At 42.9% G+C, this 18,766-nt stretch overlaps 1 pseudogene; it reads left to right on the top strand.

Annotated features, from left to right (window-relative positions):
- Positions 1–2,342: 2,342 nt before the first annotated feature.
- Positions 2,343–2,453, top strand: LOC127485073 (U2 spliceosomal RNA; annotated as a pseudogene).
- Positions 2,454–18,766: the final 16,313 nt, after the last annotated feature.

The raw sequence follows: 18,766 nt of genomic DNA, 5'->3' as shown, positions 1-18,766 counted from the left end.
TTTATTTCTCTTTCAGATAATTTGCTGTTGGTGTATAGCAAAGCTACTGATTTTTGTGTGTTGATTTTGTATCTCACAACTCTGCGGAGTTAATTTATTAGGTCTAATTTTTTGATAATCATTATTCTTTAAATGTTTGGTAGAATTCAATAGTGAAACTGATTTTTCTTGGGCTTTTAGTTGATGGTAGAATTTTTATAGTGATTTAATCTTGTTATTTCTTACTGGGCTGTGAAAGTATTATATTTCTTCATGATTCAGTATTGGTAATATATATATATCTTTGTCCAGGAATTTTTATATTTCAGAGAGAGAGAGATCTTTCTTCTGCTGGTTCAGTTCCCAAATGGCCACAATGGCCGGAGCTGGGCCCGTCCAAAGTCAAGAGACAGGAGCTTCTTCCAGGTCTCCTACATGGGTGTGGGGGCCTAAGTGCTTGGGTCATCTGCTGCTGCTTTCCCATGGGCATTAGCAGGGAGCTGGATTGAAAGTGGAGCAGCCAGGACTCAAACCGGTACCCATATGAGATGCTGGTACTGCAGGTGATAGCTTTACCCACTGTGCCATAGTGCCAGCCCCCTTCTTAGTCTAGATAAAGTTTTATCAATTTTTTCATTTCAAAAAATAGTTCCTGTTTTATAGATCTTTTGTATTTCTTCCCTCCGTTTCATTTATTTCTGCTCTGCTTATTATTTCTTTTCTTCTACTAATTTTAGTTTTATTTGTTTTTACTTTCCTGGTTATTTGTGGTAAACTAATAGGTGGTTTATTTGACATCTTTCTGTGTTTTGAAAAGATTATTTATTTTATATATTTGAAAGGGGAGGGGGAAAGGTGGAGAGAGAGAGACTGCTGGTTCAGTCTCAGAATTCTCACAATATCCTGCTCTGGCAAAGGCTGAAGCCAGGGGCTCAGAACTCAATCCAGGTCTCCTATGTGGGTGGCAGGGACCAAAGTATTTGAGGCAGCACCTGCCGCCTGCCAGGGTGTATATTAGCAGGAAGCTGGAACCTGTAGCAGAACTGGGACTTTCTTAACTTCTAGACCAAATGCCTAGAAGTTTAAATATTCCAGTTTTTAACCCTTTGTCAGAGGTTTCCATTTTCTTTTGTTTCTAAAAATGTTTTTGAATATTTGTCCCTAATTTTTCCCTTGATCCATTGGCTGTTGAGGAGTACGATAATTTCCATATATTTGTGAAATTTTCAAAATTTTTCTTGTTATTGATTTCTAGTTTCACTGTGTGTGATCCGAAAAGATGGCTGATATGACTTGTTTTGTGAGCTATCACTTGATCTATCGTAGGGGATGTTCCATGTGCTTTGAGAAGGATGTGTATTCTACAGCTATGAGCGGACCATTCAGTAGATGATGATTGGGTCCAGTTGGTCTAGAGTGCAGCTTAACTCTGCTATTTCTTTGTTGATTTCCTATCTGGATATTCTCTTTGTTGCCTCCCAGGGTATGCATCAGCAGGAAGCTGAAATTGGAACTCATACATTCTGATTTGGGATGTGGGCATCCCAAGTGGCAGTTTTAACAGCTGTGCCAAACACCCACCCATCATTGACTGTCACTATGTTTTAAATTCTCAATTCTTTTTTTTTGAGATTTATTTATTTATTTGAAAGTCAGAGTTACACAGAGACAGAGAAAGAGAGGCAGAGAGAGAGGTCTTCCATCTGATGGTTCACTCCTCAGTTGGCTGCAACGGCCGGAGCTGGGCTGTTCCAAAGCCAGGAGCCAGGAGCCTCTTCCAGGTCTCCCACGCGGGTGCAGGGGCCCAAGGACTTGGGCCATCCTCTACTGCTTTCCCAGGCCATAGCAGAGAGCTGGATGAGACGTGGAGCAGCGAGGTCTTGAATCGGCGGCCATGTGGGATGCCGTTGCTTCAGGCCAGTGTGTTAACCCACTGTGCCACAGTGCTGGCCCCTTAATTTCTCAATTCTAAAGGTTGCAGATTTCAGTTACTATCTTGTTGCTTTCTGGCACCTTATTTTTTCATTAGGTGAGGTTATGGTTCCCTGAAATTTCTTGATGCTTGTTGGTGCATGCTGCCATCTGAGTATTGAAGGATTAGGTATTTATTTCAGGATTCATAATCTGGCTTTGTGCCTGTCCTTGCAGAAATTCTAAGCAGGCTTCACCCCCACCCCCACCCCCACCCCAGTTTATGACACTCTCTGCTATTTCAGCACTAGATGGCACTGTAAATCAAGATTTACTTCCAGTATGCTATTGATGCGTTGTCACTATTTCAGCATTAGAGGGCACCTTGCACCCAGGTGTGTTCTGACACCAAGCTGGTTAGAATGTTGTTGAGAATGAGAATGAACTGGATCGTCGCTTCTTGGCCTTTTGGCTGAGATCGAGTGTAGTGTCTGTTCTTATCAGTTTAATATCTGATAATAAAACTAAAACAAGAATGAACTGAATCATAATGGCAACACTAATTTACAACTCAATCTAAACACAGAATGTTGATTACTATAGACTGAGAGGGATGGGAAGAATAAACGGGTTTTGGGTTTTAAAAATAGAGGAAGCTGACCGGCGCCGCGGCTCACTAGGCTAATCCTCCGCCTTGCGGCGCTGGCACACCGGGTTCTAGTCCCGGTCGGGGCTCTGGATTCTGTCCCGGTTGCCCCTCTTCCAGGCCAGCTCTCTGCTGTGACCAGGGAGTGCAGTGGAGGATGGCCTAGGTGCTTGGGCCCTGCACCCCATGGGAGACCAGGATAAGTACCTGGCTCCTGTCATCGGATCAGCGCGGTGCGCCGGCTGCAGCGCGCTGGCTGCGGCGGCCATTGGAGGATGAACCAACGGCAAAGGAAGACCTTTCTCTCTGTCTCTCTCTCTCACTGTCCCCTCTGCCTGTCAAAAATAATAATAAAAAAAAATAGAGGAAGCTGAGTGTGCTTCAATAATTGTGACAAAGATACTAATATGAGATGTTAATAGGGGAAAGGGGGGAGAGGTATATGAGAACTGCTTGTATTACTACCTTACAGTTTTTGTTTTGTAAATTTAAAATTACTCTGAAATAAAATGTTTAAAAAGGGAAATTAAAATGTAATCTTAATAATGGGGGAAAAAGAATGAACTGTGGGTCTCAAAACTGTAGTCTGTCCCTGCAAGTCTCTACCTGGGACCAGGGCAGACCCAGATACCTCATTCACAGTCACCAGTCTGTGATGAGGCACCCTGCGAGTTGGCCTGGCCCTCTGCCTCATTCTGCAGGGACTAATCCCATGCAATGACTTAGCACTCACCTCCTTCTTCTTCCTCCAAGTGGACGATTACCCTCTCAATGTTGTGCTGCTTGGGTTTGGAAGAAGAAGGCGGTGATAAGTCCCAAGGCCACCAAGGCCACAATGCCAGATCACACCTGTAGCCCCCCAAACCACTAAGACCAGCACAACATGGGGGTAGGACCAAGCCTCTTGCTGCTGTAGTGGACATGCAGCCTAAAACTGCTACAACAAGCCGCAGGTGCTGCTGGCCAGCGCATAAGTCCAATCACATGGGGCCATGAATCTCCATCTGACACTGGAGTATGTAGATCCAGAGACTTCCTCTGCAAGCACTGGCCTAGGGACAGGGACCATCATGATTTTCCAAGTGTTAGGCTTTTCCAGGCTAGCTCTGAATTCTGATACACTTTCCTTCCTTGCAACTGGCACCCTGTTCATTGTTATCTGCCTGAGGTCGAGGGAGCAGTGATGGATTCAGTCTCTTTTCTGGACAGCCTGACACTAAGATGAGTTGCACCTGAATCTCACAGCCACAGGAGCATGTGTAGTTTCACAGGTCGTGCCAGGCCCACATGGGGCTGGTGAGGATGAAGGCCAAAGCACAAATGTGTTCCACCAGAGTACAGGTCCCCCATGTGATGGTGGGGCAGGTCTAAAGACGGTCTCTGTGAGCTCTGCCCTGGGGAACGGAAGCATTTGGGCTTTATCTTATGCTGAATGTCACCATGGCAGACCGAGAACACTGAGCTCCAAGGCAAAATTAGTTTCCTGACCTACTCCCTAGAAGCTGGAGTCTTGATCACTGTCTCAAGTTAAGAGGTAGGTAGCAGACGTAGTTTCTTGGCTGCCTAGCTATTGAGTGCCCAGCGACTCCATCTGTGGGTATTGGCTTGGGGACAGGGGCCGTCGGACCCTATGCAGCACTGGGTTTCCCTTTGGTGGGCCTGATAGTAGGTTTCAAGTCTTTGGGCTAGACTTGACTCTTTCCTTCCAAGTCAAAGGTCTCTCTCTCTCTCTCTGTCTCTCTCTCTCTCTCTCTCTCTCTCTCTCTCACACACACACACACACACACACATACCTGTTTGGGGTTAGGGAAGGGGTGATGTGGGCAACTCTTTACTTTCTGCCTTCCTCAATGTATTTATTATTATTTTTATTATGCTAAAAGCAGGCACTGTGATCTCTCACCTGCTTTCCTCGGCTCTTGTGAAAGTGGTTGCTGTATGAATAGCTGTCTCTATCAATGTCGCCGTGGAGAGATGATCACTGGAGCATTTTCCTCAGCCACTATCTTCCTTCATCTGTCAGCATTTTGCAGTTTGCACTGGTCACACGTCAAGTGCTCAAAAGCCACACGACCTACTGGCTAACTATATTGTTCTGCACAGAGGCAATGCAGAACTGTTGAAATATTTTTTCAGTAACTAGACTTTTTAAAATGTTCTACCTTGAAATGATTTTTTTACAGAAATTTCCCATATCCCCTTTATCCAGTTTCCCCTAATGTTATTATTTGTATTTTTCCTCTCTAGCTTGCAGTCCTTTGTCTTAATTCATGGAAGATTTCTTCATTTACTCTAAAGTATGAAAAAACTTTTTAAATCCTAAAGATAGGAATTACATTTACAATTTTAATTTCTGAGAGTTCTTTCTTGATCTTTGAATGTGCCTTGTCATAGCATAGTGTTCTTCTCTCATGGATGCAAGATCTATTATCTCTATGGGGCTATTAATTATGTTCTTACTCTACTACTTCCCACTTTGTTTCTGTTGTCTTTTTGTATTTTTAAAAACTGTTTCTTGTTTGTGACTTTTGTAAAAGTTTGGTGATTCCTAGCTGCTATTTCACATTTCATCATGAGATATTGGTAAATATGTAAGGACACGAATGGCCTAATTAAAAAAAAATCACAAGAGGTGATTGTATGGGGACACAATTTTTCAATTGAGGGTCTCCTCCAAGAACTATCGATCCTTTCCCATTGATCACTCAGTTTCCCCAGGTGGAATCCTTCAGTTTTCTGCTGGGGCAGTATAATCATGTGTATGGCTGCTATGTGATATGTAGAAGGCAGAGGAACTGAGGTTTTCACCATTCAGTATGTGGATATTCATTTAATGTCTTTCATGTCAGTAAAATGCTTCACTTGTATTTTCAGCGGTTCCTGGTCTTCCCATGTCCAGATCCTGTCTGGTTTGCACTTACTAGAAAATGATCTGCCTGGAGCAGCAGTAGTTGTTTGTTACCAGACCCATTCTGCACCCCTTCTTTCCGCCGTGTCTTGTATCCCTCATTCTTCGGGCTTTTTACAGTTTCTGAGGCCCATATAGTATTGCTTGTTGATGGCTGCTCTTGCAGCAGGTTTATATTTTGTCTTTCTTTGACCTCCGGAGTCAGTTCTGCTTATTGTTTGGATTTCCATTTTCCCAAAGTGTTTACTTTTGTCTTCTGTCGCCTGTCCTCTCATTCTCTTTGTAAATATGAATTCATGCCTTTTTATTAACTTCCTGTCATTGCAGTGGGGATCCAGGGGAAATTAGAGATAAGCATATGTTTTTATGCATCTTTAGCTGGAGAGCTGAATATTTGATTATAAGACTTTTCCTCATATAAAACAGTTGCTTCCATGAGCCTTGGGTGCTTTCTCATTGCCAGAGGCTCAAGAGCGTCTGCTAGATGAACTTCCCTTACGTGTCTTGGTGCCCCGAAATGCTTAAAAATCTCGAAAATTTCCTGGACAACTGCCTCTAAGTGAATATCTGGATAATTATGCTCTCTCAAAGGAAGCCCATGATTTTTCTCCAAAGGTACAAAAGGACAAAATTATAGCATGCGGGAAGTGGAAGAGGACTTGCAGATCATTGATCTCAGAATTTCCCAGGTTGTGATCTACGGAACATTTGTTCCTCAAAGTTCTCTGAGAAAAGATTTCTGTGGTCAGATACATTTTAGGAGACTCTCTATAGTAGCGCTCTACTTTGAGATTTCACGGAGGATATATTTTCGTCTCTGAGACGTTTGCAGAAACTTCCCTCTCCAACATATGGCAGACTGTGCTGAGCTGGCACAAAAGGAGGATTCTAGAGAGGCTAACAAGCAGTTGACAACAGGAGGACTCCTAAGACATAAAGTTGCCTCCTTCAAACTGGCTTTCTCCCTGAGGGCTTTTCCTCAGCTTTCCTGACCTTGAGCTCCCCCTCTGCCTTGACAGTGCTAGGGCTGGGGAAGACGAGATGAAGCCTGGAGCCAAGACACACAATTTTCCTAGGCTGGGATCACAAAGGCTAGCTCCTCAGTGTGATGGTAAAGGAAAACTAGTCCTAGAACTGTTAAAGAAATACAGTTTGTAGCTTAAATTCTTCCCACAATAAGAACATTAGGCTTAAAGTGTTTAAAGGAGAATTCAGCTAAACACTTAAAGAAGAGATAATTTCAATTTCATACAAATTATTCTAGAGAAGGAAAAACAGAGTACGATTATACTCCGACTTTCTCTATGGAGGGAGTGAAACCTTGGTAAAATAAGGTTAGGATGACTAAAGAAAGGAAAATTATACCACAAAGTTACTCGGCAGCACCAATGTAAAAATCTAAAGCAAAATTTTCCAAAAATTAAATTAATCAAATTATAAGAAAGAAAATTCTTCAGAAACGAGCAGAGTTTATCCTAGAGGCATAAACTGAATTTGACATTACAAAATCAATTAATGCCATTCACTGTTGTTAGAAGTGAACCAGTGGTGTATTTTCATAAGATCTTCGCTAAGTACAGCCATGATGCCAGAACCTAGTCCCCAGTTACAAAGGAGGCTAGGTAAAAGGAAAAAAAAAATAAACTGATGAGCTTGCTTAGTGGAGATGAGGCAATAGGTTCTTGTCTTCCCGCAAGAAAGAATTTAGGCGTGAGACAGAAAAGAGTGGGAAACAAGGTAGCAAGGTTGAATGGGGTGGAGCATCTGTTAGAGTGGATGGGCACCTCTCTAGACAGGATCTGAGAGAGTGCCCGGTTTACATTTAGACTGGGGCTTCTAAGGGGATGGGTCCCGTTCTTCCAGCCATTTCTCCTTCCCCTCCTCCTTCTTCCAGGACAAAAGGTTTGCTGAGTGTAAATTAGGTAAAATTTCTCCCAGGGTTTTACTACCTAGTGTATCCCCACCTGGTGTCAGGCAGAGGCAGTTCCCTGGAGTGTCTTCAGTGTCTTCCTTGGGGGAAAGGCTGCTAAGGTTTTGTTGCCCAATGGTATGGGTCTGAGTTGCCTACCAGATGCAAAGGCGATCCTCTTGGGGGAAGGCTGGGACCACCTGCAGAGCTATTTGGGGTAATGGGCAGGACTTTGTAGTATAAAAAAACTGGGCTGCTTTTAAGGTACACTTCCAAGGCTGTTAGATTCCTTTTTGAAGAAACCTTTGTTTTCAGGCCCTCACTCACACCTAGGCTAATTTCTAGCTTCCTAACAGTTTCAATCAAGTAACCACAGTGTAATCTTGCCTTCCCCTATTCTACCTGCCCAGAAACACCCAAGCCTCATTGCATCCCCCTCCCCTTGCCTTGCTGTGTGGTGTTTAGATTGCGCCTCCCAAAGTTGCCAAAACTGGAGAAAGGGCACTGTGTGTGATGGATAGGAAAAGAACTGAACTTCTGAGAGCGACACCTGCTTCACCAGCTGGTCACCACTCTTGAGACTGGGTATCAATTAGGGCATCACTTTCTGCTTCCTTCATGTTTCTGAGTCCATCCTTTGGTGGGTAGAGGGTCTCAGGTGGGCTTATTTCCCATACTGTATTCATAGGAAATAATATCTGATGATCTCAATCAGTGTGAAAAAGCATCAGGCAAAGTCCAAAGTTCATTGAATTGGAAAAAAAAAAAAAACCACTGCTTTGCAAACTAGAAATTAAAGGGGACTTTTGTAACCTGTTACAGAGCATGTGTAAAGATCCTACATCAAACATTAATTTCTAAGGGAGGAATATTGAAACTGTTTTCTTTAAGACACAAGAGTAGGATGCTGGCCTTCATTACTTTTTTTAAAAAGATTTATTTATTATTTATTTGAAAGTCAGAGTTACATACAGCGAGAAGGAGAGAGAGAGAGAAAAAGAGAGAGAGAGAAAGAGAGACCGAGAGAGAAAGAGAGACAGAGAGGTCTTTCATCCACTGGTTCACTCCCTTACTGGCTGAATTTCTGCATACCCTTTGATCCAGCAACTTTAGTATCCGTGGCCATCCCTGCTCAGCAGTGCTGCTGCTACTTAGTACCCTGTCCCCCTTTTGTTCACTTCCCCCCTTTAGTCTTCTCTTACAATTTGTTCTTTTTTTTTTTTTTTTTTTTTTTTTTGACAGGCAGAGTGGACAGTGAGAGAGAGAGAGACAGAGAGAAAGGTCTTCCTTTGCCGTTGGTTCATCCTCCAATGGCCGCTGCGATGCGGCCGGCGCACCGCGCTGATCCGATGGCAGGAACCAGGAGCCAGGTGCTTTTCCTGGTCTCCCATGGGGTGCAGGGCCCAAGTACCTGGGCCATCCTCCACTGCACTCCTGGGCCACAGCAGAGGGCTGGCCTGGAAGAGGGGCAACCGGGACAGAATCCGGCGCCCCGACTGGGACTAGAACCCGGTGTGCCGGCGCCGCTAGGCGGAGGATTAGCCTAGTGAGCTGCGGCGCCGGCCACAATTTGTTCTTTATACCTGGCTCTTTCCCTTGTTCCTTTATTCTTTCTGGGCTTTTGTATCTCTGACTTACTTTTTCAGGCCATCACTAAGCAGTGAACTTGCTTTTGCATTGGTTATAATCTTACTGTTGGACTTTCCTCATCTACTTTGTATTATAAGCCACTCTTCAGCAGCTGTTTTCTGCAAGAGGTGCAGTCAAAAACAAACTCCCCCTCAAATGTCCCTCAGATTTTATGCCTTTCCAGACGCTGGAGGTGACAGAAGACTGACCTCAAGGTGAGTAGGAGTGTTCACATCACTGTACCACATTTACCTGGTGATCAGGCTTCCAGAAACCCAAGACACCTGTATTAGTTATTACTAAAAGAAAGTGAGAAAGATCTTAGTGTTAGAAATGTGATAGTTACAGCATCATGCAGTTTATACTACAGGAGAGTGTGGAGTTTGCTTTAAGCCAGACCTTTCTGACTTAGAATAGTGTGAAATTTAAAATAAGACCAGTGTAAGCAAACAATGAAGGATAGAATTAAAAGGGAGAGAATGATCCTGTGGGGGAAGCAGGACACACAGCAGACTCATAGAATGGCAAATGCCTGAAACAGCACTCTGGCCTCAGAATCAACCCTTGGGACATTCGGATCTGGCTAAAAGGTCCATGAGAGTCTCACAGGCATGGAAAGCTATGACACGGTGGCAAAAAACAATCTAAATGAAAGATCCTGGTGAACAAGACCCCAGCAGAAAGAACAGGCCATCAAGGAGGGAGGCGCCTTTCTCTGAAGGGAGGAAGGAACCTCCACTGTGATATGGCCTTGACTAAACAAGTTCAGAGTCGGTGAACTCAAGGGGCTTCCATAGCCTAGACAGCTCATGGCAAGAGTCTCGGGTGATTGCTGACGTCATAAATAAGAGTGCCAGCTGTTAAATCAACAACGGGAGTCACTGAGTACAGGCTCCCCACGTAGGATCTCTGTCCTTAATGTGTTTTACTATGAAACTTAAAAACAACACTACTAGTTGAACAATACCCTATACCTTGTGCGGTTGTGTGAGTGCAGCCTGTTGAAATCCTTGCTTAGTATATACTAAGTTGATCTTCTGTATATGAAGGTGATTGAAAATGAAACTCGATGAAGATGGGAGAGAGAGTGGGAGAAGGGAGGGCTGCGGGAGGGAGGGAGGTTTGGGGGGGGAGCCATAACAATACAAAAGTTGCACTTTGTAAATTCACATTTATTAAGTAAAAAAAAGAACTTATCGGGGGGGGGGGAAGCCATTGTAATTCATAAACTGTACTTTGGAAATTTATATTTATTAAATAAAAGTTAAAACAAAACAAAAACAAAACAAAACAAAAAGAATAGTGTGAAATTTAGAGTTACATTTTCCTTTATGTGGGCTGTTTCTTTTTGCATAAAGCATGTTCATTTCTTTCCTATTTTTAAACAAATAATTTTTTTAATCTGAAGTTCTCTACTGGATAATGCTATTCTCATTGCTATATTCTCCTATGCACAACCAAACTTCTTAAAAGAAGAGCATGCATTCCTCTTTTGCTTTGCTACCTGCCTCTCACCTGCTCAACCTACTACCGCAGTCTGTTTGCACTTCCAGCACTGGACTAAATTGGCACTCACTAAGCTTATTGATGAGCTCCACAGTACTAAATTAGATGTACAGTCTCCTGTGCTTATGTATCCTTCAACTCCCTTGTGATGTTCACTCCCGTGGATCGTTCCTTTCTGGAGAATTTGTCCTGTCTTGGCTTCTGTGAGTCCATTCTCTCCTGATTTCCCGCTTTTCTGCAGCCATTCATTGCCTTTAAGTCCATCTCACAATGTCGATGATTCTTAGCGTTCCCATGGTTAATCACATTCTCTTTTCATTTCACGTACTCTCAGCGGCTGAGCCCATCACTCGTAACTACTCCCGAGTCTAACCTCTTCAGTTCAGGCCCCTCACATGAATTCGGGGACCCAGTCTCCACCATCGCTATTCAGATAGCAATTTGACACATTCAAACCGGAACACCAGCTCTAACAGAGTGAGGATGGGCAGTAGGATTGTCGATGCTTTTCCATGTAAAACCTGACTTCATCAATACCTACAGTAAACTTTGGCTTTTTGGTTGCATAGAACCCAAAGTTTATCTTGTACAGAGCTGGATGTGAATCCCTATCGCTTTAAAATGAAACTGCAGCCAAATCACTTAACCTCTGAGACTCAGTTTTCTCATCCATGAAACGGGAGTTATGATAGTAATACTTTTTGCATCAGATTGAGGTGAGATTACATGATTAAAACATGAAATTCATGGAAACTCATTACTAGTTCTGGTACTTGCTGAGAACTCAGTTATTGGTAGTTGAAATTATATATCATTATAGTTTTGTTATTGCACTATTTGAATTTGAATCAAGTCTACTATTTATGGCAGATTTAAACCTTATCTTTATATTTTTGCAAAATAGGAATAAAATACCAATGAAATGTGAACATGAAATATTTTATGTATATGTGTGTGTGGGGGTTAGATTTATTCATTTTAAAGGCAGAGTGACACAGAGAGAGAGAAGAGAGAGAGAGAGAGAGAGAGAGAGAGGGAGAGGGAGGGAGAGAATCTACTGGTTCCCTACCTAAATGACAACCAAAGCTGAGGCTGGAGTCATCATCCCCTTCTTCTCAGGCACATAAGCAGAGAGCTGGGTCGGAAGCAGAGTAGCAGGGACTCAAACAGGATCTTCATATGGATGCAGGCATCTCAAGTGGCAGTGTAACTTACTATGCCACAGTGCCCGCCCCTACATTTGGAATTGTTAAGCTCATTTTATATCTTTTTATATTGCCTGCCTCTTAAAAATTAATATATTCATGGGATTTTTAGTCACACTAAAGATATTTAATGGTTTACAACATTAGTGCATTCTGAAATTGTTAATATAGCTGCAGTTAAAGGTGAGTTTTCTACTTTCTGATATTTTCTTATTCTTTAGTGTCTCTTTCAGTTTGAAAAGCTCCCTTTAGCATATCTTGTAAAACAGGTGTGGTGGGGGATACATCCTCTCACCTTTTGTTTGCCTGGGAATATCTTCATCTCTTCATTTCTGAAGGATGGCTTTGATCTTGGTTGGCACATTTTTTTCTTTAAGCTCTTTGAATATTCCATTCCACTTTGTCCTGTCCCATAAGGTTTCTTCTGAGAAATCTAGTGTCAGGCAAATTTTAACACCCTTATGTGTTATTTGTTCTTTCTCTCTTGTTGCTTTTTTCTTTGTCTTTAACCTTTGGGAGATTGATTATAATATATAATGTATGTCTTGGGGTAGACTTGATTGCGTTGCATCTGATGGCCCTTAACCTTCCTGTACCTGGATATTTGTATTCTTCTCAAGCTGAGAAGTTTTCTGTTCTTATCTCTTTGAATACACTTTTCTTGCATATTTTACTTATTTATTTATTTGGAAGCCAGAGTTACAGAGAGAGAAGGAGGTTCACTCCCTAAATGGCAGCCAGGGTTGGGGCAGAGTGAAGCCAGGAGCCAAGAGTTTCATCCATGTCTCCCACATAGGTGCAGGGGCTCAAGCACTTGGCCCCTCCTCCCTGCTTTCCCAGGCACATTAACAGGGAGCTGGATTGGAAACAGAGCAGCCAGGACTTGAACCAGTACCCATATGGGATGCTGGTACTACAGACAGCAGCTTAGCATGTTGTACCACAGTGCCAGCCTGGAATATACTTTTTACCTCTTATGGCTTCTCAGGTCCCTCTTGAACCCAAATAACCTGAATGTTTGCTGCCTCCTAGTTCCCATAAGTTGGTTTTTCTTCTCCATTTTGGCTGTATGCTTTCCAATAGCCTGTTATCAATCTCATTGATTCTTCCTTCTGTTTGATCTGTTCTGCTATTGGTGTCTTTTACCACATTTTAAATTTTACTAGTGTGCTTTTCAGTGCTCCAGGATCTCTTTTTTTATCTTATTTTTAAAAAATAAGATAAATAAATAAATAAATAATTAAATAAATAAATAATTAAATAAATAAATAAATTTGAAAGGCAGAGTTACAGAGAGGCAGAGGCAGAGAGAGAGAGAGAGAGAGAGAGAGAGAGAGAGAGGTCTTCCATCCGCTGGTTCACTCCTCAATTGGCCACAAACCCGGAACTGTGCCAATCTGAAGTCAGAAGCCAGGAGCTTCTTCTGGGTCTCCCACGCAGGTGCAGATGCCCAAGGACTTGGGCCATCTTCTACTGCTTTCCCAGGCCATAGCAGAGAGCTGGGTCAGAAGTGAAGCAACCAGGACTCAAACCAACGTCCATATGGGATGCTGGTACTGCAGGCAGTGGCTTTACCCACTACGCCACGAAACCAGCTCCTCTTTTTTATTTTTAAAAGTTATTTAGGTCTTTCTTTTAACGTCTCTGATAAATTACTGAACTGTTTTTCCATGTTTTCTTGAGGTTCATTGAGTTTCCTTAAACATTTATTTTGAGTTCTTTTCTCCAAGGCATCACATAAAACCATCACTTTATGGTTGGTTTCTCATGCTTCTCTGACATTTCTTCATGCTTATTGGAACATTATGATATGTGCATATTCAAGTATCAGGTGTGTATCTCAGTCTTTGCAATCTGGCTTTGTATATGCCCATCCTTCTAGAAATTTCAGGCAGAATTTATGTTTATGTTCTCTAGGCCTGTAGTCACTTCTGCTATTTTGGCACTAGATGGTATCTTAAATCCAGATTTTCTGTGATCTGTGGTTGGTGTGTCATCACTGTTTAAGTACCAGAGGGTGCTCTAAGACCACCTTTGTCAAATATTTACAGTTGGTGAGTTCAGGTTGGGCACGGGCTCTGCGTAAAGAGGGTAGACCATTCCTGCTGAGTCCTTGAGCTTCTGCCTGGGGTAGAGGGGGCCCAGATGCCTCACCTACAGTCCTGGCTTGTGGCTGGGCGCCACTAGATTCTGTCTGGTTCTGGGCCTCAATGCTGCAGGTCAGACCCTGGGTTGCAAAGCAGTACTTTCTGCCTAACTCCTTGTTTTCCTCTCAAGTGAATGATGACCATCTGTGTCTTGTGCTTCCTGGATGGGGGGAGGTAGGGGATGTGCATAACTTTGATCATCACATCTGTCAAGAAAACTGAGTTGTACCTTAAGCCCACAAACCACCAAGTCCAGTACTATATAGAGGGGCAGGACCAAGGCCCATGCTTCTATGGCATAGCTAATAACATCATCTGTTCCTGGCCCAAGACCACTGCGACTAGCTGGATATGCTGCATACCAGAATTCAACACCATCATACCACAAGTCTCTTACTCACACTGGAATGGGTCCAGAGGTTCTGTCAACAAGCACTGGGCTAGGGGGAGGGGCTGTTGAGGTCTTTCAGGGGTTATTGGGTTCACTGTGGTGGCCTCAGCACAGAGTTCCAAAGCAACATCTTATGCTTAATTTCCTGTTCTATCCTTAAGTGGATAAAGTCTTGATGCATGTGGTGTTGCCCAAGTTTGGGGGAGGGATTATAGAGAACACTTCCTCAGCTGCCAAAGTTGACACTAAACTGGGTCACATCCAAAGGTCATATAAACAGTGTTGCAGGTGGGCCAGAATATATCTGCCCCATTGAAGTGGATTTCCACATGGCTCTGGAACAGGTGCACAGGTACTGGCCTGGAGACAGAGACTGTGAGGTCTCTATTGCTAGGTCTGTTGCTAGGTTCCATATCTAAGGCTTGCACTTAATAACTTCTCCTTCTGCCAAGTGAGAAGTATTTCTCTGTGTTCTGCTGTTTAGAGCTGGGGGAGGAGGGATGTGAGTGATTCTTTCCTTCCTGGTTTCTTCGATGTGGTTTTTTTTTTTTCTGTCTTATTGTTACTCTAAAACAGGTACTATGATTCCTTGCTTGGTTTTGTTAGCTCTCTTATTAAAGTATTTTAATGTGTAGCTAGTTGTTTAAATTGATATTTCTCTGAGGAGATGATTACTGGGGGAGCTTACTCTGTCCTCTTTCACTTCCACTTCCTTCCCATCTTTCCTTGAGTCACTTGGGTTGAAAATTTTGAAATACTCTTACCCTTCTCCCCTTATGACCTAAGTAATTAGTTATCAAGTCTTCTAGAGTCTTCTTCCTTTGTTGGTAGCTCTTATACTTCTTCCCTTCTAGTTCTAATTTTTACCATATTTGAGTAACTATCAGTAGTTAAGAATTTGTGATTGAAAAACTACATTTGAAATTTTATCTAGTTTTAATTAATTTAAATTCATATAGACTCCAGGAAGAGGGTCTAGAGAATATTCCCTTTTGGTCCAGGCCATGAAACAAATGTTCTTAAGTATGAGGGTGGACTCTGTAGAGGAGGGACTGGGGAACCTTAGTCAGGAAGATAAGATATGTAAATGAAAAGTGGAAGGAGTGTTTGGGGCAGGATTGGTAACATATTGTATCAGTCCAGAAGCAATATGAAAAAATTTCCCCTGGAGAGGTGAGTTGCCTCAACAAAAGTTTGCAATCAAGTACTACTTTTTGTGAGGAGCATGAGGGCTGGAAGTTAGGCCAGTTATTTATAATCTTAAAGGATTCTGGGATATTTGGAGAGCAGAATGAAAGTGCTATAAACCTATCTCACTTGTATGTTGTGAACATTCAGTGAAATCATCTGTGTTAAGTGCTTAGAACATAGTGCCTAACACATAGTATGTGCTCAATTAATGGTAGCTAATGCTATTAATAACTACTTGTACATAATATACTAGTTAAAGGCATGGGTTTTGGAATCAGAAGACCTGGATCCTGATCCTGCTATCCATATGACCTTGACAAAGTCCCTTTAACTTGTAAATCTCTCAATTTCCTCAATTTCAAAATGGAAATCTTAATAATTTCCATCCTATAAGAGTTTTTTGAAACTATAAGCATTTTAAACACATAACACAGTACCTGGCACATAGTATGTACTCAGTCATGCTGTTATTATTATTACATTCATTATCTATCTGTTACTTACTGATGCAGGAAGCATTGATACCCCCCTTAGGATACACAGATGTTCTTTTGAGTCCTGGACAGCATTTCCTTCATCCAAGAGGACTAAATTCAATAAATTTTTTTACAGTGGAAGATCTTCCATAAGTATATGGATGTAGATGGCAAATTTTTAACTTTACTCTTTCTAGTTCATAAAGTTGTAGATAAGTTTCTCAGTTTTAGGGCCTGGGCATCTCAACTGGTCTGTGCTTTAAGTGGAAATTTTTAGATCACCAGACTAATAATTTTCACAGTTGAGTAAGGGCCCATTAAATGGACAGACAGTGTCAGAAGATTCAGGTGAACAATCAATCTAGTTTGAAGACATTCTCAATATTTTTTGCCAAAGGATCTTTTCATAACCCTCCTGGTTTTAGGATGTAAGTAAGAAGCACAGGTTCTGTGTTGGATGGAAGTATAACTTCTTCATCTCAATGGGGACCAGAGTAGCACCAAAGAAGGATAGAAAGACAAAGAGAAAAAGAGGATGGAGAAGGTTAGAAGGAGGAGGATGAGGAAAGCGGAACTAGGATAACTTCTGGGTTTCTAGATTTGGACTGGGGAGATTGTGCTACCACTAACTAGTTCAGGTAATACAGATGGAGGAATAAGCTCACAGAGTGTGGAACTGATAAAATCAGTGTTGCCTATATCAAATCAGCAGGAATAATTAGCGAGAATACTTAGCATTTATGCCCACTATGTGCCATGTGAATGACCAGGATATGATGGAGCAAGGAATTTGAGGTGAATGGATTGTGCCTGACAGCTGGATCTGTGAAAAGTCCATAAAAAGGAGAATGGAGGTATACATAATCTGAGTGGAGAGAAAGTTATGATTAGACTTCCTTTGAAAAGTTTTCTAAATGCCTTTGGCTTTAGCTTATGGAGGATGACTTCTTGAATTAAGCCAGAACACCTTGGAGAAACACAAAATGCTTATGGGTGTTTGGAGGAATATTTCCGAGTTGCTGCCAATGTAAGTAGGCCAAACAAGCAGAATTCCCATTTGATGGATTTCTGAACTATCCTCATTATATTGTTGGTTCTAAGTGGACCAAGTCTTCTTATATAATTTCAGTTTCATGCTGTAGAGTGGGACAGCAGCTGGGATATGTTTCCATCTTTTTTTTTAAAGATTTATTTTATTTATTTGAAAGACAGAGTTACAGAGAGAGGTAAAGCCAGAGAGAGAAAGATATCTTTCATCCACTGGTTCAGTCCCCAAATGACCACAACAGCCAGAGCTGAGCTAATCCGAAGCCAGGAGCCAGGAGCTTCTTCCAGGTCTCCCACGCAGGTGCAGGGGCCCAAGGACTTGGGCCATCTTCTACTGCTTTCCCAGGCCATAGCAGAGAGCTGGATCAGAAGTGGTACAACCGAGACTCGAACCGGTGCACATATGGGATGCTGGCACTGCAGGTTGGGCTTTAACCTGCTGTGCCAGAGCTCTGGCCCCTCTCTCACTCATGAAGAGTGGAGTAGATTGGGAGGATTCTGATCCTTCTCCTGCCTTTCTGGTTCAAGAAAAATGTGATGGAGGTGGGGAGACAGTATAAGGTCAGCCTTAAGTGTCATTTGTTTTGAAGAGTGAAAGTAAAGATGATGGATCTTGATGGTGTCCACGATAAAGACATTAGGAGGTGTCTTTTATTTGACAGAGAGAGGGAGAGAGAAAAAGAGAGATCTTCCATCCACTGTTTGACTCCCCAGGTGCCCACAATGGCAAGAGCTGGGCTAGTCACAAGCCAGAAGCCTGGAAATCCATTTGGGTCTTTCATGTGTGTGGCAGGGAACCAGCCACTTGAGCCATCATCTGCTGCCTCCCAGGGTGTTTATTAGCAAGAAGCTGGATTGGAGAGTGTAGACAGACTCGGACTCAAGGACTCCAATATGGGATGCAGGTATTTCGAGCAGCAGCTTAACCCACTGTACCAAACACCCACCCACTTGGACAGGTTTTTAAGCCTTTGCTGCTAATATTGCCCAGGGAATAGCTGAGACGTTTGCCCTATTACCACCCATTTCCCTGCCTTTACCTCTCTTGCAAATTATCCCTCCCCCCAGCATCCAGTCACAAATGGAACGCTGCAGACAACACCTGGATGACAGGCCAGGCCATCTGCAGTGAACATGTTGGAGCACTTCCTTTTGTCCCCACATCCCTACTTTCCTAGTATATAGGCTGCGCCAGGGTATTACACTCACTGAATCCATTTCACATCAGAGCTGATGGACCCCGAGGCTGACTTTCAAAAGTCCTTCTCCAGCAAGTGCGAAGAGCAGCTCCTCGGTTGCCAGGAAGAAGCAGCAGGAGGGCTGCTCCCCGGGAGTCACTATCATATTCATCTACCATTGTCCTGAAATTTCTGGTCTAACAATCCATGGGGGAGTGACCACAGGCCTTCACTGGCTAAAGTGACAGCATCCCTGGTGACCTCCGTGCTAAGCAAAGTGAGGGAAGGCTGGATGAGGAAGCAAAGGGCAGAGTAGCAGCGGGTGAATAGATCCTGTTTTGTTGAACGGAGACTCTGATTTGTAGTATCACACTGGGCGTGCATCGCTGTGAGTGCTGCCACAAGGGAAGAGCAGATGGAGGAGTGACACAGCTCTCAGCAACCAGGACCACAGATAGAAATATATAGAGGAGGCTAGAGGTGGCTTTTTGAAGTCAGCATGAAACAGAATGTATTCAGAAGCACACGTGCATTTCCCGAGATCTCCGAGCAGATGAAGCAGAAAAGGTGCTGAGCAGTTGCCCTAAACTGTCAATAACAGTGAGTCAAACATGCAAGAGTTTAAAATCAGAATACAGCCCAT

The sequence above is a fragment of the Oryctolagus cuniculus genome, chromosome X, assembly GCF_051225735.1.
Source record: "Oryctolagus cuniculus isolate XC-2025 breed Fujian yellow rabbit chromosome X, ASM5122573v1, whole genome shotgun sequence".
Lineage (NCBI taxonomy): Eukaryota > Metazoa > Chordata > Mammalia > Lagomorpha > Leporidae > Oryctolagus > Oryctolagus cuniculus.
Note: the sequence above shows the minus strand (reverse complement) of the source record. Positions and strands in the feature narration are given on the sequence as shown.